Source organism: Oncorhynchus kisutch, linkage group LG24 (genome assembly GCF_002021735.2).
Source record: "Oncorhynchus kisutch isolate 150728-3 linkage group LG24, Okis_V2, whole genome shotgun sequence".
NCBI classification, from domain to species: Eukaryota; Metazoa; Chordata; class Actinopteri; order Salmoniformes; family Salmonidae; genus Oncorhynchus; species Oncorhynchus kisutch.
The window spans coordinates 24,712,126-24,730,974 of NC_034197.2; the positions used below are offsets into that span (position 1 = coordinate 24,712,126).

Genomic DNA, 18,849 nt, shown 5'->3' on the forward strand with positions numbered 1-18,849 from the left:
GGGTTTTCAATTTGTTAGAGCTAATGGTGGGAGGCTTCAGCGTTTCAGACCCTGTAAAGGGAGGAGTAGAGACAGGAGAAGGTTCGGCCTCAGACTCCAACTCGCTGCTTTAACGATTGTCGTCGGGAGAAGGAGAAGAGGACCAAAGTGCAGCGTGGTACGTATTCATAATAATTTTAATAAAGATGAATAATGAACAAAAACATTAAACCCATTAAACAACAAACACATTAAACAGAAAATAACTACCCACAACCCATAGTGGGAGAACAGGCTTCCTAAGTATGGTTCTCAATCAGAGACAACGATAGCCAGCTGCCTCTGATTGGGAACCATACCAGGCCAAACACATAGAAATAGAAAACATAGAATGCCCACCCCCAACTCACGCCCTGACCAAACTAAAATAGAGACATAAAAAAGGAACTAAGGTCAGGACGTGACAGCTGCTTAATGGGGAAAACCGGTTGAAAGTTTCTGTCGGCTGAAGTTGAGCATTCCTACAGTATTTCCCTCCAGAAGCCATGAGAAAGTTGTCCGGCTGCGGGGACCGTGCGGCAGGATTTATACTAACGTTACTATCTGTACTTAGTGGTGGCACAGACGCTGTTTCATCCTTTCCTACACTTAAATTACCCTTGCCTAACGATTGCGTCTGAAGCTGGGCTTGCAGCACAGCTATCCTCGCCGTAAGGCGATCGTTCTCCTGTATATTATGAATACGGCGACTGCAATTAGAAGGCATCATGTTAATGTTACTACTTAGCTTCGGCTGTTGGAAGTCCTGACGAACCATGTCCAGATAAAGAGTCCGGAGTGAAAAAGTTGAATGAAAAAAAAGTTGAGCGAGGAAAAAACTACAAATATAAACGGTATTTAAAAAGAAAAAACCGTAAAGTTGTCTGGTAGCAAAGGTAGCAAAGTAAGGTTGGCAACAAAACGCACAGCAACACGTAAACAAGTCTGCAAGTTGCAAATCAAAATATATTCTGTATTTGAGATTCTTCAAAGTAGTCACCCTTTGCCTTGATGACAGCTCTGCACACTCTTGGCATTCTCTCAACCAGCTTCATGAGGTAGTGCAATTCAATTAACAGGTGTGCCTTATTAAAAGTACATTTGTGGAATTTCTTTCCTTCTTAATGTATTTGAGCCAATCAGTTGTGTTGTGACAAGGTATAGGTGGTAAACAGAAGAACAGCTCAAATAAGCAAAGAGAAATGACAGTGCATCATTACTTTAAGACATGAAGGTCAGTCATGTGGTCATCATCTGGAAAATTCAAGAACGTTGAAAGTTGCTTCAAGTGCAGTCGCAAAAATCATCAAGCGCTATGATGAAACTGGCCCTCATGAGGACCGGCACAGGAAAGGAAGACCCAGAGTTACCTCTGCTGCAGAGGATAAGTTAACTCTTTAATTCTGTGAATAACAGTTGTATCTTTTATCAATGTTTATTATGAGTATTTCTGCAAAATCACAGATAAGTTAACTGAGTTAACTGCACCTCAGATTGCAGGCCAAATAAATGCTTCACACAGTTCAAGTAACAGACACATCTCAACATCAACTGTTCAGAGGAGACTGTGTGAATCAGGCCTTCATGGTTGAATTGCTGCAAAGAAACGACTACTAAAGGACACCAACAAGAAGAACATACTTGCTTGGGCTAAGAAACACAAGCAATGGACATTAGACCGGTGGAAATCTGTCCTTCGGTCTGATAAGTCCAAATTTGAGATTTTTGGTTCCAACCGCCTTGTCTTTGTGAGACGCAGAGTAGGTGAACGGATGATCTCCGCATGTGTGGTTCCCACCGTGAAGCATGGAGAAGGTGTGATGATGTGGGGGTGCAATGGCAGCCTGTGCAAAGTTGCTATGACGTAACAAAAACCTGACAGGTGAGTGACCCCAGGATCAAAGGTTCTGGTGGTGGTCTTACCCTCGATGTTCTTGGCCATGTCACAGTTGAGCACCATGGAGACATCGTGGATGTCGATACCTCTCCCAGCCACGTCGGTGGCCCCCAGGATGTCCTTGGCCCCAGCCTTCAGGTTGGACAGAGCAAACTCTCTCTGCTCCTGGCCCTTGCCTCCGTGCAACGTGCAAGCATTGTACTGAGAGAGAACAGGAGAGAGGGGGAAAGTAGAGACGTATTTGACCCAGGTCAGACTGGTAAACATATCCCAGAATAATAGCGCCGGAGGTCTCACCCCCATCTTCTCCAGAGATTTGGCAAGCACGTCAACACCCTTCTTCTGGTTGACGAAGATGATGATGGGCGGCTCGAATCCACGCGCCAACACTTCCAGCAGCCTCTTCCTGGAAGACAAGAAAACAAGGGAGACTCAGCATTAGCTACAGCTTCAGGGATAGCGTGTGTGTGTGTGTTATCTCTTCTCTCCCATGAGCAGGACCTTTTGTTCCACTCTCTCGTGGGGTTTTCCGGCTGAGCCAATATACACCACAGCCGGACGATGCAGGTAATTACGGGCCAATCGCTCTACCGCTGCAGGCATGGTAGCTGTGAACATGACTGTCTGAAAAAAAGAGAGATGCAGATGGAGGAAGGAAGGGAGAGAGAGAGAGAGAGAGAGAGAGAGAGAGGGATAGAAGGAAGGGCAGGGGAAAGATAATCATCTTAAGCTGACATTTTCTTCAGTGTGTGAGTTGCTGTTTAGGCTTCTGTCATACATACATCACCTACTGTAGCTGAATGTGTGGAACAATCTGTTACCTGTCTGTACTTGTGTTTTCCCATCTCGAAGTTCATCTTCATTTTCTCTGGGTCCTCTGCCTCGTCCGTGTCTAGTTTCTGATTGGTCACAGGGATGTACTCCAGGATATTCTGGACGTCAGGCTCGAAGCCCATGTCTATCATGGGGTCAGCCTCCTCCAGTACCACGTAGGTACAGCGGCCCAGGACCAGGTATCTGTTCTCCACTACGTCTATCAGACGACCCGGGGTGGCTATCACTATCTGGAACACACAAACAAAAACATACTTACTCAGACGTCACATTAATGCGTCTTCATATTGGCATTATTATTGTGCATGTGTGTGTGCGCCCGTGTTTTCTAGTGTCTGACCTCGCAGCCCTGGTCCTCCCTGGAGATACCTCCGATGACGGCCACGGTGCAGATCCCCAGAGGTTTACCAAACTTAAGGGTCTCCTCCTCGATCTGCTGGGGCAGCTCACGGGTGAGGGCCAGGATCACTGCATACGGACCCTGGTCCGAGTCCTCCATCCTACATTAACAGGGGAAAGATGAGTTGAGAAGATGTGGTTCGATAGAAGGACATGCAACTCTTGGCAGAGTAGTGAGGGATAACACTCTGGCTGGGGAGGTGGCCTCACCTTTCATCCTTGGGCAGGGTAGTGATCCAGACCAATAGGGGGATGAGGTAAGCAGCTGTTTTACCGCTACCAGTCTCAGCCACGCCGATGATGTCACGATTCTGTAAGCCAATGGGTATAGCTTGTCTCTGGATAGGCGTTGGATCCTGGGTAACAAGGGAAACATTTTAATACTGCAAGTACTGGTTTCAGTGCTGATCAGGGAAAGACCCAAAGGTGGCATGTGCGCACGCATCAAATCAAGTTTTATTGGTCACATACACATATTTAGCAGATGTTATTGCGGGTGTAGCAAAATGTTGTGTTCCTAGCTCCAACAGTGCAGTAATATCTAACAATTCACACAAATCTAAAAAGTAAAATAATGGAATTAATATAGAAATATTAGGACGAGCAATGTCAGAGTCCAGAATATAAATACATATATGTATATGATGGGATGTAGAGACATTGCAGTACATGGATAGAATATGTACTTTTCTGTAGAATACATGGATATAATAGTATTGTACAGCAATAGTTGAATAGGATGGACTTGACTAGAAAACAGTATATACAAGTATGAAATGAGTAAAACAGTATGTGAACATTATTAAAGTGACCAGTGTTCCATGTCTATGTACATAGGGCAGCAGTCTAAGGTGCAGGGTTGAGTAACCGGGTGGTAGCCGGCTAGTGGCCGTAACTAGTTCAGGACTGGGTACGTGTGTGTCTGTGTGTGTGCATCTGAAGTCTTCACAGCTGAGCTTGTAGCCACAGTTGTCAATGACCTCCACGATGTGTGGGGGCAGGTTGTACTCCTTCCAATTCCTGATGGGGTGGGGGATCTTGCCACCCTTTGTGGTGATACTGTAATCCTCCCTGAAGATACGCCAGTCCCTGTCCACCATCTCCTCCAGCTTCTTCTGGGACCAGTGTCTGTCATCCCACCGCTGCTTGGCCTCCTTCTTACGCACCTTCTTCAGCCGCACCCTGAGAAGCAGGAGGGGAAGGCAGAGATTAGAGGGCGACAATGAATCGGTTTTAGCTGTTTCTGTAAATTAAAGACATAGATTTGATGTGTTAGAGAGCATGGTCGTTTGTCAGGTGTGTTATTGTGTGTGTGACTCACTCCTCCTGCTACTCCTCCTCCAGTGTGCGTCTCGTCTCCATCATGTCCACGTAGAAATGTGACTGATCTCTCTTCTGCTGCTTCAGGTCAATACCAGCTATGAAGACGCGCCCATACAGCTTGGACCTGGTGCTTCTCCTTATAACTGAGACAGAGGCAGAGAGGGAGAAAAGTTGGGGAGAGAGAAGAGAGCAGTTGAAAGCCAAATATCTATTTAAGGAGCAAAGTGATTAAAGGTTGTAACCAGGTGTTACCCCACCATGGGCGTAACCAAAAAAGGATATCTATAACACCATGTTTGTGAAACTGTGACTTTATCGTCCCAGCGTTTATATGCAGAATCACATGGGGTTGTAGTCGGTAGAAGTGTCTTCAGAGGCGTCCCACTCAAAGACAAACTTTCTGTCGTTCAGGTGGCGTGTCCGCTGGCGCTTCTTAGTCCCGCTCCTGGTTGGACAGAGACAGACAGATGTGAGAAGGCACAGTACACCTGCTCAAACACTTAGTTCAACCAACCATATCAAAGCTTGTGATTTAACTAAATCAGAGAATCCCCACTGAGAATGATTTTTAGTCCAGGGTCATAGGCACCCAACACATGAACAAAGACAAACAGGGTGGGACTACATTACATTGTTCAATAAGAAACTTTGTTTTAATGTTTTGTTGCTAAATGTTTTGCTAGTGTGCACGAATGAATACAACCAAGAAATGGGCTTAGCCTGTGTTCCTGAAGCCGGCCCAAGGTAGAACCTCAATCTCCAGACTAACCTTGATGGCCTGGAGCTCCTTGCCCTTATCCTTCTCCTCTCTGATCTTCTGTTTTCCGTCGTACGCTTGATCCCCGTTGTTCTCACGCTCCATCCTCTCTCTCCGTTCTCGTCTGTCCCTTTCCTGGGGGTCCTCTATGCTGTGTTCAGTGGGGTGCAACATTACTGATCGTTCAGATAGAAATACATGATGTAGAATAGACATGCTTCTCTGTCATGTAGAATAGAAAATCATTTAAGTTCTTTAGAAGACATTTCTGTCAGCAACTTTCAGAATGTTGCAACCTGACTTTCCACCTCCCACTCACCCATCACCTTCCTCCTGACTAACCCCAAGCCCCTCCTACTCACCCATCACCTTCCTCCTGACTAACCCCAAGCCCCTCCTACTCACCCACCACCTTCCTCCTGACTAACCCCAAGCCCCTCCTACTCACCCATCACCTTCCTCCTGACTAACCCCAAGCCCCTCCTACTCACCCATCACCTTCCTCCTGACTAACCCCAAGCCCCTCCTACTCACCCATCACCTTCCTCCTAATTAACCCCAAGCCCCTCCTACTCACCCATCACCTTCCTCCTGACTAACCCCAAGCCCCTCCTACTCACCCATCATCTTCCTCCCGATGTCCTGGAAAATCCTCCTCTTTTTCCTGTCCTCATGGATAGTGTTCTTCCTCTCCTCAGTCTGCTGCTGCCTCCTTTTCAGAGCCTCCGCCTCACGCTCTGCCTTGGACAGGAACTTGGGCTGAGAGAAAAAAAGAAAGAGTGGGAGAGAAATAAAGGGGAAGAGGTTTTAAACTACAAACATTCACATTTTGTTTGGAGAAACATACCTTAAGATTCTTGATTGTTACACTCCCATCTTGCTCCTCACTGCAGCACCAAACACAGAGACTACTAAATGGGCACACTTATGGTCTCACCTTCGCCTCGGCCTCCTCCTCCGCTTTCTTCTTGGCTAGAAGCTCTTCTAGAGAGAGTGGCTGTACCTAAGAGAGAGTCACCATCACAACTCAATATAAATAACTAAGTGGTAGCTAGCTTGGCTTTGGAGAGACTATTCCCTTGTCTAACCTTTCCTTTCTTCTTTTTCTCATCATCTTCCTCTTTTTTCAAATCCTTCTCCCTCTTTATCCTGTCCTTGGACTTGGGGGAGACGCTTCTGTAAGGAGACGCAACCACTCAAGTTGAAAAGGTAAAGAAAAAAGCTCTGATAATGGCTCTGCATATTATGTGAGGGATGTTTTAAGACACAAAGCGTGCATGTTCCAGATACACACATTCTGCTGAGAATATCAGATCTTTATAACGCCTACAGAAGTTAACGTCTCTGGGTGATCTTGTAATCTGCTCAGGCCTGCACCCAATAGTCACCCTGTTACTTAAACAGCAGTCTGACTCAAGCCTACACACCTGGATTTCTTACTGTGGTCTTTGTCTCTGCGGTGAATGTCCTTGCGACCCCTCTCTCTGTCCTTGTCCCGGTCACGCTCCTTCTCGTTCTCCTTGTCCTTCAGACGGCGATCTCTGGAGGGGAAAGAAAGGTCAGATACATAGAAATATTACCAACTTGTGATACACATTTTTAGAAACCTACTGGACACCTTTCACATACAGTGGGAAGATACCAGATACCAGATATTGTTCGCTAGACGGAATAGTTGACAGTTTTTCAAGCCATATCGTGGTGAATATCTACTCACTTCAACCAAAAGGTCGAGATGATTCTGGCTACTTGTTCGCATGCACCCACTACCAGCAATGCATCATTCAAACCTTTCTGCCGATGTGGATCGGTTGCGTTCACGAGAACGTTGGCGTGGTTTCCGGTCCATGGATGGGGAGCCTTTGCATTTCTGCTCCTTATCCTTGACTCCTGAGGTCTCTGCTGCATGGTTCTTGTCGGTCGATTCACCAGCCATCTGTGAGGAAAGAAGGAGTTCTGAGTTGTAGGTCCTCAAGTCCATGTTGCCATTGTCTCAGTGTATTAGGTCACCAACCCCCATGAACTTCTTATTGTCTTCCTTTAATCGATTTCATGTCCGACACCTAATGGTGTTACCATCATCCTATCAACTAGCTAATCATCAAATACAATGATAATTTTTGTTAAGTGTTTAGTGATGGAATAAATCACACTCCACGACTAGCCCTTGATCATGACTCTCAGTTCCATTACATTACACATACGAGTCATTGGACAAAGGAGTCTTCTGTAGGGAGTTATGTTAAAGCCATGACGCTTGGTCTGAACAGTAACACGCATTGCTTGTGATATGGTTTTGGAAGCATAAGGGACCTTATCTTTCATATCGGCTAGAAATTATTTCCAAAAAAACAAAAGGTTAAATTGATACACAGATTTATAGGGTTAGGGTTCACACACGGCCATATTTACATATTGCAGCGCTTGTTTAGGGAAAACTGACGTAAGACCGTGTGGACTATCTGTGTTAATTAGCTATACGCGTCTCCGAACACCTGTGTGTAAACGGAAGAGACGCCACAAACAAGTTGTGACTGAAAAATACTGTCGGCTGCAACGGTTTTAAAGTGTGTATTTTGCATTTGTGAAAATATTTTTGTGATATGAAAGTAGATGGATTTGTTTCTAGAACCGTAGAACAATTGAGAATCGGTTCACGTTTAGATGGGATTTTTTGGCTTCCAGAGCTAATTGACCCTTTAAACAGAACATGTGGCGAAGGTCCTTGGGCTAAAGTCATTTTAGAGAGGCTCCTTTAGTCCAATATTGGGCTCTCCATAACTATACTGAACAAAAATGTCAACGCAACATGCAACAATTTCAACATTTTTACTGAGTTACAGTTTATATGACGCCACAGGAAATTAACAGCGGATTCAGAGTTTGGGAATTGTAGTTTCTGAGTTTAGCGCACAGGTGTAAAATACCCGGGGTCGTTGAACAGTAGTTTGAAATTTCAATGTCGCATGCACAAGTACAGTGAAATGCCTTTCTTGCAACAATGCAATCAATAACAATAAAAAACATGAGAAATAAGAATAATAAATACACAATAAAGTAAGTAGGTAAGCATACCATTTACAGGAAATATTTAAAAAGTCAGTTCCAATACCATATTTACATGGGAAAGGATACTGAAGTGATGGAGTTAGATACACTACCGTTCAAAAGTTTGAAGTCACTTAGAAATGTGCTTTTTTTGTCGCCTCTTCACTGTTAACGCTGAGACTGATGTTTTGCAGGTAGTATTTAATGAAGCTGCCAGTTGAAGAGGCATCTGTTTCTCAAACTAGACACTCAAATGTATTTGTCCTCTGGCTCAGTTGTGCACCGGGGCCTCCCACTCCTCTTTCTATTCTGGTTAGGGCCAGTTTGCGCTGTTCTGTGAAGGCGTGGTACGAGGTCTTCAGTTTCTTAGCAATTTATCACATGGAATAGCCTTCATTTCTCAGAACAAGAATAGACTGACGAGTTTCAGAAGAAAGTTATTTGTTTCTGGCCATTTTGAGCCTGTAATCGAACCCACAAATGCTGATGCTCCAGATAATCAACTATTCTAAAGAGGGCCAGTTTTATTGCTTCCTTAATCAGAACAACACTTTTCAGTTGTGCTAACATAATTTCAAAAGGGTTTTCTAATGATCAATTAGCCTTTTATAATGATAAACTTGGATTAGCTAACACAACGGCCATTGGAACACAGGTGTGATGGTTACTGAAAATGGGCCTTTGTAAGTATATGTAGATATTCCATTAAAAAATCAGCCGTTCCCAGCTACAATAGTAATTTACAACATTAACAATGTCCACACTGTATTTCTGATCAATTTGATGTTATTTTAATGGACAAAAATATAGTGCAAGTATTTAAAGAAAAGGTCAATAAATATACAAGGTCAACTCTGTCCATGTAGCTATTTTGTTCGATATTTTTCAGTCATATTGCTTGGGAATAAAAGCTGCTCAAAAGCCTGTTGGTGTTATACTTGATGCACTGGTACCTCTTGCCATGTGGCAACAGAAAAAAATAGTCTTTGGCTTGGGTGGTTTAGGTCTTTGAAGTTTTTCCGGGTCTTTCTTCCACAACGCCTGAATATCGAGGGCGGTGCTATTGCCATACCAAGCAGTGATGCAGTCAGTCAATATGCTCTCAATGGTACAGCTGTATAACCTTTTCATGATTTCAGGGCCCATGCCAAACTGTTTCAACCTCATGAGAGGAAAGGGGTACTGTCACTCCTTCACGACTGCTTTGTGTGTTTGGACCATTTTATGTCTTTAGTGATTTGGACACCAAGGAAATTGAAGCTGTCTACCTGCTCCACTGCAGCCCGTTAAGTGGACGGTTGGCGTGCCATTTCCTGTAGTCCATAATCAGTTTCTTGGTCTTGCTGACGTTGAGGGAGAGGTTTTTCCTCCGGCACTACACTGCCAGGTCAGTGGTTTCAGCATTGTGTTAAAACCATTTTCATTACACCTCCCCAGAAACACTGGTACAAGATAAGTAAGAATTTCACTGTAAGGTCTACCTGTTGTATTTGGCACACGTGACAAATAAACGTTGATTTGATTTGATCATGGTCTGCGTGGTAATTCATTGAGCTGTTATGCACTTTTGAAACACAAGGTGGCAAACTTGCTTAAATGTGTTTTCAACCAGACATCAGAAACTGCTCTAGTCTGTTGCTCTCTGATATTTACAGTCAAGTAAACGATATAGTGGCCCATGTAAACAACCTCACATAGCCTATGGATACAGTAGGCCAGATATAAAGAGTTTTACACATGTATTAATTGAAGAACCCCAAGAGAATAATCCTTATATTATGAGATGCAGCCTGTTTGGCTCCTAGTTTGCTTTGTTAATCCCTGGTCTGCCATCTAAATTGAACAAACAGTACATGGAGTCTGAGTCTTGAGCAATTTTCAGCAAATTGGTATGTAAACACAACCCCTCACTCACACAACTAACTTGAAGATTTCATTATTTTTAGGTAATGGGTGTGATATGTGTTCAATAGTTTGATAATCTGTGTTTCCCTTCCTTTGAGAGAGGAACACTCCCTTTGAGTAGTCTTATTACAATGCTCCGGGGAACAGAACGGAAACATTCTATCAATAGAATATCAATTAATTAGGCCTACGTTGGTTGGAATGAATTTGTGGCATTCCCCTTCTATATTTCTCTGCCTTTGGTAACAATGAAAGAAAAGGAAATCGCCACCTAACTGTGTATCGCCTAATATTGGAAGGGCTTCTAGCTCCCCATTCATGTGCAATATCAGGAAACAGGTAGGTGGTAGAGACAGATGGAGGGTGAGGGAAATTGAGACAGCCCAGCTCTATTTTGCCAAGTGAGATTTAATCAGCCCTCTGTTAGTGTAGAGCCTGTAGATCTGGTTCCAGTCAGTGAATGGCAGGGGTTTCTCTCAGAACCAATTCATGCTTGGCTGCCGCTCACCTCTCCCCCATTTGTCCTTGGAGTTATTGTTCCCACTTTACCCTCACTGTACAGTCCATTGCGGCCGCCACTAGAATCATGGGACCTCCTCTCCCTATCTCACTAAAACCCACATGCCCCATTCCCCCCACCCCCACCCTCTGCTTACTGTCTCTGCACTGTAGTCAGCAGATTTTAAAAAGAGAATGGCTCTCTCTGATTGAGTGTAATTTTATCTGGATGAACTGATTGAGGGATGATTTGTTGTATCTGCCATTTGGATCCACAAACCCACAGCCACTCCCACATAAGTAGAGTGCTACTACAAAATTAGTATAGGTGACAGAAAATTGATGGCTTTTGCAGGGTTTGTCAGATTATCAATGTCACTGTACTGTAACACTCTTCATATCAGGCCTCTCAAAATGTACTATAGTCTGTGCAAGGGAAACACAGAGTTTGGAGACAGCCTCGCCAGGCACTGAGATGAGAGAGGAGCTGATTCTTATTCTGGGCCTGTCTTTGGCTCCAGGGGAGGTTGAGAGAGAGGTGTGGAGCAGCTATGGTGGGGAAACTATATCAGCATGGAGGCAGATCAAAGTTGATGCTAACCAGGGGTGAAACTGACAAATACAAAGGGTGAATTATACAATGGTTGTTCACTAGGTTGCATAGTAACGGTGGATCCTGTTATGAATATGGGGTAAAGCGGTTAATGAGAATCTTTCTCTCTTTGAATTTTGTTTAGTCTTTTCTCATCTGTGGACAAAATACGAGAAGTAATAAAAGGTGAAAATGAGGCACAAGTGTAGATGGGGTTAATACTGTATCTTCACATTCATACACAGCTTCAGTGTCACTGTTGTAAAACAAAGCTATGTACATCTACCAAACGCTATGTATCGAAATGTGAAGTGTAATGGGATATAGGCTCTGTAGGTAGTGACAAAAGACATCTCAAGGTGAAGGATTTCCTCACACAAGAATGTATGGACACATCAAGGTCAACGACATGATTGTGCATTTTTTGGTATATGAAAAACCTCAGCAGACGGTTCACAAACACACACACATTTTATGCAATCCTACTGTTGCTATGACTACCTAGTTCTTGCCACAAAATACATTCTCTGACAAAGAGAGATTTGAGAGAAAATGTCATGTTCTTTGCTTGCTCCTGACTAAATCATAATAAGTACGGAGTGAAAATTAAATAAAGTCTCCCACAAGCTATATCATCAACCTGATACAGTGTGTTCTTACTGGATGGATGTTCCCTTCCTGCTTCTCCTGTGTGAGGAAGGAATGCCTCATTCCCAGAGAAATGTCCAGAGGTCATACATCTTGGCAGAGGGCTCTGTCTTTTTCAAGGGCATATAATCATCAAACAGCAGAGTGGACAATTTGTTGTGCAGTGTACACTCTTGGCACCCAATAGCTACAGGGTAGCTACAGTTGTCTGTTCTACAGTATGTATTGTATGCTGTAGTGAGTAGCCAACACAAGAACTGGCATGAACTGGATAGCACACAGGTGACTCTCCATGAATATTCGAATGCGATTGGGAATTCTAACTGACCTAATTAGCTTCTGTTTATCCAGAAAGCTTAATTCACCTCTGTTATGGTACATGGTCTGCCTTGTGGGATCATTGGTCATTTTGCAGGATCGTTCGGTGCATTAGTTCGGTGCACGTCAATACTATAGGCTTTTGAACCAGAGGACATCAATGATTGGTTGTATAGGGCGATGTAGTGTTGATTAGTGTTAAATGTTGGTTGCAAAATCATTCAATAGTTTCATATTTTTTTGGTACTTTGAAATGCACACAAATGGTGGTTTGCTGATCTATCCATTTGAACTTATGCACACCTTCGTCTTGATTCAAGGGAATGCAGGAAAGATAAGCCATGCTATTGTTTAAGGGAAATTAGGACTATGATGCAAACTAGACAAAACAAAACCTGCAATCAGAAGATGAGCCACAGTTACTTAACCTGACCTCCATATATCTATACACCTCAAACCTCCAACATCAACCTCCTGCCCTCATTCCTTTCCCACATACAAAACCCCCCACCCCCAACACGCCCAGTGCTCCAACCCCCACCCCTTATACTCCGATGCCAAGCTTGGTTGTCTAATTAAACGGCTAAATAAGTGCATTCACTGTGAACATGCTTGCGGGGCTTGCCAAACTGGGGGAGGGGGAGGATGGAAAGGTGATGGGGGGGCAGGATGGGTAAACTTATGGGGTCGCTGTAGTAGGGCAGAGAGAGAGAGGGTTTGCCTGGGGGTCACATAGGAGGACATCAATCCAGCAGACGTGAACAGAGTGCAGGCATGTGTGAGCCAACAGGGCCACTGCTGCTCACCTATGTTGGCTACACATGGGAATGGGAGATATGCGGAGTACACAGCATAAACTGCTTAGTGGTATACACAGGACAGAGATGCACACACACACATGCAAACAGATTAAAGGAACCCCGTAGGACTGAACGTACAAACACATGGGTACGAGACGATGATGCAGGGTTCAGGCCATAGCACACATTCTAATAACCACTATTACTAACTTTCATCCCACTGCTCCAATTACTATCACCATAATATAGCTAATGATGAGCAATACAAGATAAACCAGACAGAGAAGAATGGTTGAATAATAAGAGCATGGAGTAATAGAAGTGATGTACTGTCAGTGGGTGACATTTGACCATAAATGCTGTTCAAATTTGGTTTGATTGTGATAATATTAAGTATGCTAATATCGTTGAATATAGTTCATATTTAAATGTCTCTGTCCTGCGGGTGCGGGGCCTACAGAAAATCCTTGGTGTATGCGGTCTGGGGAAGTCTATGTGCTTCATTGGGCAGCCCAGAGCACACAGCCATGCACAGACTGATGCTACAGGGCTGCCTGATCTCATTACATCAAAATAGCTCTGGATAGAGAAATCAAACAGATATCTATGGGATGTCATGACAGAGGTTCACTTAGATGAAGTCCTATGTGATTCTAGAAGGTGAGCGCCCCTCTTTATTTCTTGTTACGCTTCTGTGTGTCACTCCATCTTACTAGCTGTGGATATTAAATTGGTGTAGACAAGCAGACCTGCACACACGCAAACATGTAGATACAAATCAACAGACATACAGATGTAGAAATAAACAAACAGACAAACACACACACACATAGCTGAAGCAGGGAGAAATAGGCAGACACCCAATGACACATACACAAACATACTATGTGCATGCACGCATGCACATACACACATACACATTAGGATGGAAACATGGTGAGACAGATGCTCAGAGGGTACAGACACAAACGTCAGTTCCCCCTCCTCGCTCTACTGAGCCTGTGTCATAGAGACCCATTTAGGAGACAGGAGTTATGGCATTGTCACAGCGGCCGCAGTAGCGCTCACTCAGGGGGAGGCTTTGTGTGTGTGTGTGTGTGTGTGTGTGTGTCTCACTGGGTGCAGACAGCTCATCAGTAATCAGGCAGCATAGCTCTGACTCCCCTTCCTTGCCCCCTTTCTCACTCTCCTGCCGTCTCTGTGCCATGTCTGATAGAGGCGGTGTGTGTGTGTGTGTGTGTGGGAGGCAATATCTGATAGATGATGTACTTATTTGGTAAAGAGCAACACTGCAGATCGGCCATTTTCCCAGGCTAATCGTTGAACCCCCATCGGGTCCCAAGAGGATTTCAGACCACTGGGGTTGAACTCTCCCCCTAAATCACCCTCTCTGTGGCTCCTAATTCCCTAACCTCGGCTACCTTCTCATTGCCCCACTCCACCCCAGGCCCTTCTCTTCCATCCACAAGGGGAATATAATAAATAGCATATTTATGGTAATGACATCTGGGCCTTTCTCCAATGTATTTCAAATGACAGGTTTCCGAAGTGTGCTAGAAAAAAAATACAAATAAACAGATGTGTTTATGTTAAGATTTTTTGTCATCTTTAATGTTTGGTTTTGTACTAATGAATCTCGAATAAATCCACACCACTTCCACACCAAATTAAAGATACTGTATTTGGATCCAAACATATTGTACAGCAAAAACAACTGTGAAAACAAAATGGCCTCCTTAAACGGCTGCAGTCTATAGCCAAAGAGCTTGGCCTGGGCTGTGCCAAAACACCATTTACCAATTCACAATAGCCACGCACGCCCTGGACCAACCTGTCGTGGCTCATTGGCTAAATGAACTTGCGGTGTCTGGCCAGATGTTTGCTTAATTTGCCAGGACTCCTGGCTTATGATGGGCATTTATTTTCAACCTTGTGTGCATGTGTGCAAGTGTGCATGCGTTTGTGGTAAGCCTATGTACTGCAGACAGACAGACAGAGACAGCAAATCTTTGGTGAATCACCACAAACACCCTGTCTTCACCACTCTGCCCATTAGCATTGTAGATCATTTGTACTGTAAAAAAATACTAAACTTGCAGTTGATCCATGGATCATTGCCAGGATATGGCAGGGGAGGAGATCTGTCATAGATTGTCAACAGGAAAGTGTTTCTCACCTTGGCCTCTTTCTGCTGACTTTCCCTGTGTCTCAGACAACCCCACAGGCACAGACACCACCCCAGCTCAGATGTATCTCTGCCCCCCTTTATTACTGTGTGTGTGTGTGTGTGTGTGTGTGTGTGTGTGTGTGTGTGTGTGTGTGTGTGTGTGTGTGTGTGTGTGTGTGTGTGTGACTTAGGATTACGTTGTCTGTCTCTGATAAGCTCAGGAATCTAAAACTCTCAGCTGCTCCTGTGTGAATATACTGTATCATCATGGCACAGAGAGGGACAGCATGACACAGACAGAGATACAGAGGCGGACAAAGATCATGAGAAGGGAAGATTTAAATACAGAAGGGGGTGGAGAAGAGGGGACAGAGTGCAAGAGGGAGAGGACGAGAGAGAGAGAGAGAGACCCAAAAAGTGCTGTGGTGTTGATGGTATCCTCAATGAAATTATAAAATATACCGACCACAAATACCAATTGGCTATACTTAAACTCTTTAACATTATCCTTAGCTCTGGCATCTTCCCCAATATTTGGAACCAAGGACTTGACCCCAATAACTACCATGGGATATGCATTAACAGCAACCTTGGGAAATCCTCTGCATTATCATTAACAGCAGACTAGTTCATTTCCTCAGTGAAAACAATGTACTGAGCAAATGTAAAATTGGCTTTTAACAAATGATGTCAAAAACATACGACATTATGAAATCCATGTACACAAACACACACATTTCTTCCCACAGACAGGGCCGTTGGGTGAGAAAGGGATGCAGCTTAAGCCCCACCCTCTTCAACATATATACCAACAAATTAGCGAGGGGACTAGAACAGTCTGTAGCACCTGGCCTCACCCTACTAGAATCTGAAGTCAAATGTCTACTGTTTGCTGATGATCTGGTGCTTCTGTCACCAACCAAGGAGGGCCTATAGCAGCACCTAGATTTTCTGCACAGATTCTGTCAGACCTGGGCCCTGACAGTACATTTCAGTAAAACAAAAAATAATGGTGTTCCAAAAAAGGTCCAGTCACCAGGACCACAAATACAAATTCCATCTAGACACCGTTGCCCTAGAGAACACAAAAAACGATTAGGATCTGGCAAAAAATACTTGAATCAGTTATAGAGCCTGTTACCCTTCATGGTTGTGAGGTCTGGGGTCCGCTCACCAACCAAGAATTCACAAAATGGGACAAATACCAAAGTGAGACTCTGCATGCAGAATTCTACAAAAATATCCTCTGTGTACAACGTAAAACGCCAAATAATGCATGCAGAGCAGAATTTGGCCGATACCCGCTAATGATCAAAATCCAGAAAAGAGATGTTAAATTCTACAACCACCTAAAAGGATATTATTCCCAAACCTTCCATAACAAAGCCATCACCTACAGAGAGATGAACCTGGAGAAGAGTCCCCGAAGAAAGCTGGTCGTGTGGCACTGTTCACAAGCACAAACAGATCCCACAGAGCCCCAGGACAGCAACACAATTAGACCCAACCAAATCATGAGAAAACAAAAGATAATTACTTGACACATTGGAAAGAATTAACAAAACATAACATACTACAATGCTATTTGGCCCTAAACAGAGAGTACACAGTGGCAGAATACCTGACCACTTTGACTGACCCAAACTTAAGGAAAGCTTTGACTATGTACAGACTCAGTAAACCTTAGCCTTGCTATTGAGAAAGGCCGCCATAGGCAGACCTGGCTCTCAAGAGAAGACAGGCCAAGTGCACAATGCCCACAAAATCAGGTGGAAACTAAGCTGCACTTCCTAACCTCCTGCCAAATGTATGGCCATATTACAGTTTTTTTTGATTGCTTAAGCACGATTTTCAAAACAGGGCCTGTGTTTTCAAAACACTACACACAATTAGCACAACCACACACCCAATTAGCAAAACACTACAGATCCTTTGCAAAATTAAACACTCTTGTAAAAACTATACACTTCTTTTTAAAAACCACACTTTGTTACCATATGAAACACACACGTTTCACATTACTATGCTCTGTTTGCACGAGTTACTCTGCTGAGATAAACCTAAAACACTTTTAGCACTTCTACTTCCCTGTGATTAGAGTAGGCTACTATCAACAAAGTACAAATATAATGTCAATTCACCAAACACTACACAAGACCAATGTTGCAGACTGAAGAAACTCATTTATTTCTCAACACGCCCAAAATGTTAACGATGGAGATTCATAATACTGTAACCAAACGTCACTTTACGTATTGTAAGATTTAAAAAAAATAAATAATAATAACTAGACATTGTCTCTTCGCCTAGCTGGATCTGGCCAGAGAATTTCATCAACATCGCAGGCAATGTTGTCATTAGCAAGACACCTTGGAAAGAAACGTCTTGAATGACAAATCCATCCTTGCATTGCTGCTACCTCCATCTGGTCACAGGCCTCCTCCATGGTGGAAGATATAGGACGGTGAAATGTGGATGTTGCTGAAACCAGATCTGAACCAGACCAGAGCGGTGGAAAGACATTGTCCCAGACAACAATGTATTGCATATGATCGATTTGATTTGCTGCTGTTATGTTGTGCAATTAGTCCAAGAATGTAAGTATGAGTGCTGTGTTGTAAGGGCCCATATGGGCATGGCGGTGGAGGACCCCATTCTGTGTAATGGCTGCACAGAGTGTTATATTACCCCCACGTTGCCCTGGGACATTGACTATAGCCCTGTGGCCAATGATGTTTCTTCCCTCCTTCGTGTTCTCGTCAGGTTGAACCCAGCCTCATCTACGTAAATGAACTCATGCTGGATCTCCTCTCCATCCATTCGTAAAACTCTGAAAAACAATGTCAGGCAAAATTGTGTAGTTCAGTGTAGATCTAGTATACATATTACAGTACAGTAAAAGATTATGAGACAGTATGCAAGATCACACTGCTAAAGTGAATACATACATCTGCATAATCATGCCGCAGTCGTTTCACCCTTTCGGAATTGCGCTCGAAAGGCACTCGATAAATTTGCTTCATTTGAATATGTTTTTTTTTAGGATGCGTGCCAGTGTTGATGTTGAGACCTGATGGATATCGTTGAAAATGGCGTGGTTATTGACAATGTTAGCTTGGAGCTGCTTGAGTGTTATAGCATTGTTGGCCAAAACCATGTTTACTATCTCCCTCTCTTGCTGTTCTGTGAACATAGGAGGCCTTCCCCCTTGTCGTCCCTGACCCTCAATCCTATGTAGAAAAAAACTGTATACAATAGTACAGTAATTTCACAGGAAAAGTAACAGAAGTGCTGATAGTGCATAGAATACAGTACTGTAATCAGTTACTGAAACCGTGCAGATGTTTTTGATATGATGATATTTTTACAATACCTATTTTCCAGTCTAAATGTTCTCATCACACTTGCCACTGTATATCGGCTTAGATTTGGCTGTACTCGCAGTCCAGCCTCCCTCAGCGTCAGGCCGTGGTTGACAACGTGGTCAACCAGTGTTGCGCGGATCTCATTTGTCAGATTCGGTCCTCTTTGAGCACCTTCTTGTCTTCCTCTTCCTCCTCCTCGTCCTCCTCGTTCTCCTCGTCCTCCTCGTCCTCCTCGTTCTCCTCGTTCTCCTCGTCCTCCTCGTCCTCCTCGTTCTCCTCG

The 18,849-nt window shown here is 43.8% G+C and overlaps 1 pseudogene; it reads right to left on the reverse strand.

The window, feature by feature from the left end:
* Positions 1-36: 36 nt before the first annotated feature.
* Positions 37-7,164, reverse strand: LOC109869754 (probable ATP-dependent RNA helicase DDX23; annotated as a pseudogene).
* Positions 7,165-18,849: the final 11,685 nt, after the last annotated feature.